The 8,891-nt window shown below is 25.9% G+C and overlaps 1 non-coding gene across 1 annotated transcript; it reads left to right on the plus strand.

The window, feature by feature from the left end:
* Positions 1-1,088: 1,088 nt before the first annotated feature.
* Mir316 (microRNA mir-316) lies at positions 1,089-1,150 on the plus strand. The gene has a single exon (NR_040154.1). It is a non-coding gene; the product is annotated as a microRNA mir-316 (primary transcript).
* The last annotated feature ends 7,741 nt before the right edge of the window (positions 1,151-8,891 follow it).

Consider the following 8,891-nt stretch of genomic DNA (forward strand, 5'->3'; position numbering starts at 1 on the left):
AATCGAACCGAGTGACTTATTTTTAATGATTAGATTAAACAGATATTTTTATAAAGCTTTTTTTCTATAAATACATATATAATATTATATACAAGTCAGTTCATTTTTATCCAAAGTCGTAAGTTGCATTATCGATATGACGCGTATTTTTCGTCTTAAATCTAATATTAATATATAATTTTCCTATTTAAAGAGTCATGATAATAGTATAAATATTTTTATATTTAATTTTAATTAATCTTAGGGACGCTAATATGTCTATTTTTTAAACTCGTGTAGGAATTTATATTATATCATGCATAATATTATACCATTGTATTGTGTAGGAACTCACCCTCATCAATTTAAACGTTATGAGAGTGTTATGGTGTGTTTGTGTGTGTGATAAGGCGGCGTTCCAACCTGCTGTGTTAATCCGTCAAAGCAGCTCATCAGTATAATATGAATAATATAATATTATTTATGAACAATATTTATGACCACTTACACATATATGATGTCATAAAAACGCCTCGTGAAGGATTAAAAACTTTTTTTTTCATTCTTCGATGTTATAATACATTTATCTCAATTTAACGCAAGCGATAGCTGCAATAGTTTTTTTACACAATGATTTAAGGACGGCGTAGCGCCGCAGTCGTCGACAACCGATACGCGTGGAGAAGCATTTTATAATAATAATAAATATTAAACTATTATATAGTGTTGAGCAAACAAATTGATGAGAAACATGTTTAAAATTTTTTTCTTGTTTATCGTTTAATTAAAATTTTTTTCCGGTGAAAAAAACAGTTTTCTAGTTGATTTCCGACCATGAAACAAAAACAATATCGGAATTTTTAGAAAAACTAATATAATAATAAAACTATTAAGTATATATTTTGTAGGTACTGCATACACCTGTATAGAAGGAAATGTGAAAATGTTGAGACGAGTTTATTACGAGTAATTTTCTCTATTTTTTCTTTTCTGGTTTTACTAATTATTATTTATTTATTATAGTCATCAGTCGTTTCTTTTCACACTTTATTATTAATATTACTACATTTTCACCATCGCCGCCGATGGCAAAACCATTCTTGTGGGTTTGTCTTTTTCCGCTTTGCTGCCGAAGTGTAAATACGATTTGACAGCAAAGTGAAAGAGACTGATTCATAGAGAATAATACTGCGACACTGGCTGAGACAAGGCTTGGATTTCAATATAACAATTTTCATTTTCATTTCAACGGTCTGAAGATGGTGTTGTTATATTATACTCTAAGTAGTGAGTACCTACATATACCTATACATAATATAATATAATATGTAATAAGTAACACGAACTGTACTCGAGAACAGAAATATTTAATTTAATAATAAGGACAATAAGGTTTTAAACGAAGGTTATTTTTTAAACAACTTTAGTGCGCTGTTTATTACATAATAATATACCTATGTTTATAATTTCTTAGAACATTAATTTTTAATATCGACGAGAATAATACCTATACTATGTGAACGAACGATATTATAAAATTATATACAGTATAATTGATAATATCATACTAATTTAATAGACAGATATATTGATGTTTAAACTTTTATACAAAGTTCATTTCAAAATGTTCAATGAATGTATAGTAGTTCTATAATAAATAGTATATATATATCCATAATTCATGTAATAATATGTATGTATACAAATAGAAATAATACTCACGATAAAGGGCTTTACAATATTTTATTCAACATTCAAAATAACGTGTATGATTTATTCATTGTTGTGTTACGTTACCAAAATGTACAATATTAAATTATTATTACCTATATTTTATTTTATACAAAAATTCATCAATACCATGATTTTTTGTTTTGTAAGTTCGTGAAACAATGATTGAATGTTTTACTATATTATTATAATGTATATTAGTTGTATTTATTAAAATAAAATAACAAATAACAATATTATGTACAATACCTACATATTTAATTTAAAATTACTTATTTTTTTTGTGAAAATTACCTTGGCACTATTATACCGAATTTAAAAAAATGTGTAAAAAATAATAAACTCTAAGTTAATATTTTGAATTACATAATCTATTACAATAGTTTTTTTATTTGTTTAAATATTAAATAATAATTTTAAGTTAGTTTTAAGTTATTTATTAACTTGTTCATGAATTTAATGTTAAAAATGTGCTTACAATTGTTCGTTGATGTTCGTATTATCAATTTAGCCGCAAATGTAAATAAGATAATGTTTTATTAATTTATACTATGTACTCGTTAAATAAAAACAATAAATATATTATGCACCTAATTAAGCTAATTTTTATCTGTTAAAAGTAACCAACAGCTGTTTTAGTATTATTATATTTAAAAATTGTATTTGTATTAAACATCACAATATAATGGTCATTTAACGTCTATTAGTAATGCAATGATGTAAAAAAGAAGTTTAACGGTAATACATATACATAATTATATAAATATTAATGTATTATATTAATTAACATATTATTAAGTATGTATATTGTATATGTATAAAAAAAATATGTTAATCTAATAATTATGATTTATTACCAACAATAAACATCATATTATTATTATAATGTTGACATTGTGAGCATGATGTGATTCTGTTATCTTTTACATGGTACCTACATTGAAAGTCAGATTATGATTCACTGTATTACGAGGTACCTATATTTATTTATGAATTTTTATATATTCGATTTGAAAAACCTCAGGATCAGCCATATGTAATAGGTATTATAATTTAAAGGGCATACTATTGACTGTTGACCTATTATGAACATTACTTTATCTACCAATCGTCATCACGCCAACAACTAGTATTCTGTCTGAATATACAGGTCAATTTGATTTTTTCTCTAAGTAAAATATTTTGATCACATAAATTAAATTTGTTCGCGTGGAATAAGTTTATAAGAAGAGGTTGGAATTATATTCTCGAAATATTCTAATTATACGTGATGTTTTTATCTCAATAAAAACAGGCGTAATATTATGTTCTCTTAATATTTTCTAAAGACAATTCAATGTTATTATAATACTTTAAGACTACAATTTGTTAGTATTTTTTCACACGTAAATATGTCACCGTTAGCTAAGTAAAAAAATACTCAATAAACATTTTTATGATTATAATACTATATTACGAAATGAGTACAATGCGTAATTGGCAGTTTATTGAAAAAAAAACAAATAATAATATTTAAAATATAATAATAAACCAATGAAATTATTTTTCTGTTTTTTAAGTATTGAATAACAATATAGTTATAGTCAACTAATATAGTTAATATTGTTATATGGTCCATATAGCAAATCGGAAACAATGTATTTAGTTTATTATTTATTTTACTCTATGACTTGGTTGAAATGTTGTCTAAAAGTTTTATTTCATTATTTGAAAAATTTGAAAAATTGTAAAACCTACTACAGGTTTGATTACATTTAAGTTAGGGAGACTGGAATCCAGATATTTTCCAGCAAAATAAGGTATAGGAATACTGTCACCCTTAAAATGTTATAATATTTTTAAATATTTTGCATCTTAGTTTTTATCGAATATTCAAATATAATTACTTAAATAATAATTTTAATAAACTATTTTTAAAGTTGCATAACAAAAATAATATTAACAACTTTAGTGAGTGAGCTTCAAATAATTCTAGGATAAAAAAAACCTAAGACTTGAAAACTAAAAAATTGTCATCAAGCCCACTCAAGTTACGTCTATGGTTTTCAAGAACTTAAATCCTTGTTTTTTTATTGAAGTTGAAATGTTTTATTTTAAAACGCATTTTCATCAAATATAACAAATATGCCACAGATGTCAATGCACTATATTATATTATAGATAATTCTTTAATCTCATAACAATCAATGTTACGGAAAATACAAATTCTTTCTTATATTATATGATACATAATAATATTTATAAGGCATACAGGATGTCCCATGAGGATATATCCATTAGCTGTAGAGCGGGACTCTCCGCCCCGACGAAAACCGGGTTTTGGCCGTTTCACCTATAAACTAAAAAAAATTATTAAAAATCATGAGATTAAGGAAAACAATATGTTGAAAAAGTCAAAATTTTCATAAAAATAAACTCCATAAAATGGTTATCTTTAATTTTTTCAATAATAAAAAATAATTTTTTAACTTTTTTACCAAAAAATAAAATAAAATATGCGTAGTCCTTGTCTCTGCAAGTCTAATAAAAAAAAAGGGTGGGTAAGTGCATGTCGCTCTGCTGTACAGTAGGTTACAAGTGGGTCACTGTATAATGGATAGTATTAAATTTGAATTCAATGATATAATATCACTGTATAAGAAAAACGATTGTGAGCGGAGACGGTATGTCAGTCTAGGTATAAGACATATATTATATACTTATCTATCGTATTAAAAAAAATATTGACCTATAATAAGTATCTATAATAAATTCCAAATTAATCATATCACAATATCCATTAGGTACTTATAACGAGTTATATATCAAGAACAAACCGTGGTACTATCATAGATATAATATAATAGTATACTTTAGAAGTTTCAAGTACCCACGAATAATATTATACAATCACAATAAAATAACTAAAATAGTAATTTCGTCCAAATCTGAACTTAAAATGACCATAAAAATAAACTGTGCTTATGTATTTTTTAGATTTTTTGGTAACAGAATTAACTACTTATGTGGAATCTTGTTTTACATTTTCAAGCCTTAGATATTAAAGTTGAACATTTTATAAATTTTTAACTACAAAATTTGATCTTTAAATGCTTAAAAAAAAATTGCGCCTTTGTATTTTTAATATTTTTCAACTGCTATTGAAACTATATATCCGAAGCCTTGGATTAATTTTTTACACTTTTTGGCCCAACAGATAAAACTTTATTAATAGTTATAGAAAAAAAAACTAATAAAATTGACAACTAACAATGTACGTAAACAGCTCAAAAAGAGTCAAATTATTTTCAAAATTTTATCGTATATAGAAAATGCTAATGTTAAAATTCAGTGAAATTGTCAAGTATCTACAGTCATTCTTTTTTTATTACAACAAAATAAGAAAATCGTCGCATGAGAAATCGAGTGAATATCAAATGTTGTAAAAATATAAATTTCAAACGCTCATAAACATTTAATTTGACTTGCTTGTAGACAAGCCCGGATTAAGGGGGGCAGGGGGGGGGGCATGGCCCCCGGGCCTCGAAAGTTAGAATTTATTTAGGGGCCTCTAAAAAAAAATCGATGATTATTTAGCAAGGAAAAAAGCTTGTAAATTATAATTTATAAATAAAGTGATACATTAAGAAATTATTCATTATTTATTGCTATGTGCCTATATGTTTACCTAATATGTTTTAAATGAGGCCCTTGTACGAAAAAAAAAAATATTAAATAATATATACAATGTGTTCCAGGGTGAAGTGACCGGTCAAAGTCATATGAAAGTATACCAAAAATGATGAAGAAATATCCTTTAAAGATTGAATCGAACTTTTTATTTTTTTAGTTATGAGCAATTAATTTCTTTTTATCAATATCATGCGTATCACGCATTTGTTTATGTATCTTCAAAATTTTTCAAAATTTTTACGTAATTTTATTTTTATTTTAAAGCTATTTAATTGTCCTATCAACTGACATACGCAATTAAACCAGAAATGTGCTAATTATTTTTATTAAATTTAAAAAAAGAGAAAAAAGTTGGCAAAAATTAGTATTTTTAAAAAGAAATTGTACATTATTCCAAATAATTTATTATTAAGTAATATTAACTATGAGTTCTTGATTTTTGTATTATAACAACTAAAATTTACCGAATAGTATCAAATTAAACGAATGGCGACCAATTAACTGACTCAATCCTAGGAAAACTAAGATTGTGACGATTAACAGGAATATATTATGAAAACCAAACTTTCAAGGTACCTATTCTAGGTATATTAATGTGTTATTCAATATAATTTAGCAGAATAATACAAAAAAAACCCATACTAAGTAGTAAGTAATCAATTATTTGGAATAATACACGATTTCCTTTAAAAAAATGCTAATTTTTGACTACTTTTTTCTACTTTTTTAATTTAATAAAAATAATTAGTGCATTTCTAGTTCAATTGCGCATTTTGGAGTGTTGATAGGACATTAAATAGAATTAAAATAAAAACAAAATACATAAAAATGTTAAAAACTTTTGAAAATACATAAACAAATGCGTGATATGTATGATTTTGATAAAAAAGTTTGCCTTATAACTTAAAAAATAAAAAAGTTAGACCCAATCTTTAAAGGCTATTTCTTTATAATTTTTGGTATACTTTTATATGACGTCGGCTGGTCACTTCACCCCGGAACACATTATATACATTAATATTTTTTTTTCGTACAAGGGCCTCATCTAAAATATTGGCCCCTAAGCCTCAAAATGTCTTAATCCGGGCTTGCTTGTAGACATTTTTTTTTGAAAGAGGTTGAACAACTTATGAGGAATTTTGTATTACATTTTTAAATCTTAGATTTAAAAAGAAAATTTTTCATGAGTTTCTAACTCAAAATAATTTGCAAATTTTCGTCATTTTTACGTATTTTGTCAATATTTGAACTTTAGATGCTTATAAAAAAAATGTGACAATGGATTTTTAATTTTTTCATCCGCCTTGAAACAATATAATAGGAACCTTCTATTAAATTTTCAAGATTTTTTAACCAACAAATAAAATTTTATTGATATTTATAGAAAAAAAAAACTAAAAAAAAATGGAAACTGAAAATGTCCGTAAAGAGCTCAAAATAAGTCAAAATATTTGAAAAATTTTATGGTGTATAGAAAATGCTAATATAAACATTCAGTCAAAATTGTATGCACCTACGGTCATTTGTTGTAGAGTTGCACCAAAAACCAAAATCGATTTTCTCGAAAACAGATATTGCGTAAAAATTCCCGTTTTTCCTTAATTTGTATGTTGTTTTTCCTGGCGCTTATGAAAACTATTGGGAATTTTAAATTTCACCTCCCCATTGCACCAACAATATTCACTTTCTCATCGAACAAGATACTGAAGTTGAAAATCAAAGCATTATTTCGACTACTTACCGTGTACACAGATACAAAAATGAAAAAAATAAAAAATAAAAAAAAACACACATCATTGTAAAATTAATACATTCATCGTTTCACTCAGAATCTAAAACAGATTTATGATATATTTATTATCTCAGGACATATCACAATGAGTGAATCCTCGTGGGTCACCCTGTATAATAAGAATATTATAAAATATTATGAACACATTGAGTTTCTGTCTTTTTATTAAAATAATAACATTGATAAATATCGTTTATATCCAATACCAGATGAACTTGGTCCATAGTGTGAAAAATAGTGTCTAATAAGTTATGACCATAGAAGTTGTGTGTACAAATTATGCACAAACTATATTATTCATTATTATACATGTGTTAGTTAAAATTGTATAAACCTTAAAAATCTTTCTCATTGACAGGTATATATTAATAAACATACGGGTTGTCTGTTTTTCTGGCCAAGGATTTGCGCTTTTTCAGATTTTTTTTTTTATTTTAGATTTTTTTAGAGAAGCGGACCCCTCTCTTATGTTACGGCAGAAGCCTATACGGGCTTTAAACGTTCTGCTATATCAGGTGATCAATGATGATTATTAATACTATATTATCATAATGTGTCAATGTTATGGACACATGGTAGCGTTTAATCGTCAAACTGTACACGTTTTTATATTTATACACCAAACAGTAATGATATAAAAAAATATTGTAACGATTTTTTGTATAGGTACCTAACCGTAACATACAAAATAATTAGTAGAATTGGACATTGTTCATGTAGAACCATTATTTACACAAGAATACACGTTTTAGCGGCAAATTAAAATGTTAATAATATTGCGGCGATTCCCGCGAGATTTTCCTGTTAATTATATTTTACTATAACCAGCACGCGATTATTAATGCGTACAGCTGATAATATCGTTATTATAGTTCATTTAGCTGTACAATGATATAGGTAAATAATATTATAATATAATATAATATTTAATTTTAATCTCATAATAAAAAAAATATTATATACGACTAAAATTTGATTTAAAATTAACAAACATCAGAATTAATATTATGTTTCAATATGTGAAACAAAAAATAGTGAAACACTTAAAATGTGCATAGGGACGAGGACGCGAATGTGTTAAAAGTGAAATGTAACTTTTGAACGACGTCCGCAATTTTCTAAATTCCTAATAACACTATACATTTTTTGTACATTTTAAACGATTAACCGTTGACTTAAAAAACAATAGTATTGAAAAGCATGAATTCGAACACAATTTTATTATTGTTATCATCATCGATCAATGGCTTACGCGAGTCGTGATTATGGCATTATATAGTTTTGTATAATATAAAATTCAGAGTGAACAATTATTATGCCAACCAAACGGTTATTATTGTGTTACCAATGGCCAATTATGTAATCTCCGTTCCACGGGGCCCAAAACAAACGGACATCACATTGTAGGTACAGACGGACATACGGTATATAGCATACCTATACTATGTTGAATAGTTTATTTCATACCAGATGGTTGCTGGCGTATAGCATAAATGTGTATTAGAGAAATTATTTCGCCAATGGAAACCGACCAAAACGTCATAAATCAATTATTATTTTGTTTTAAGTGAATGTTTGCTTGTGTCACTCAAACAAGGTATTCGGACAATAAATATAATTTCCACACGACAACACATTATTATATATTAATATATTATGTATTATTATCGTTGTGTAGTTGTCTAAAAAGTATGTTTAATGTGCAGTTATAGCGAAA

This window comes from Acyrthosiphon pisum, chromosome A2 (genome assembly GCF_005508785.2).
Source record: "Acyrthosiphon pisum isolate AL4f chromosome A2, pea_aphid_22Mar2018_4r6ur, whole genome shotgun sequence".
NCBI classification, from domain to species: domain Eukaryota; kingdom Metazoa; phylum Arthropoda; class Insecta; order Hemiptera; family Aphididae; genus Acyrthosiphon; species Acyrthosiphon pisum.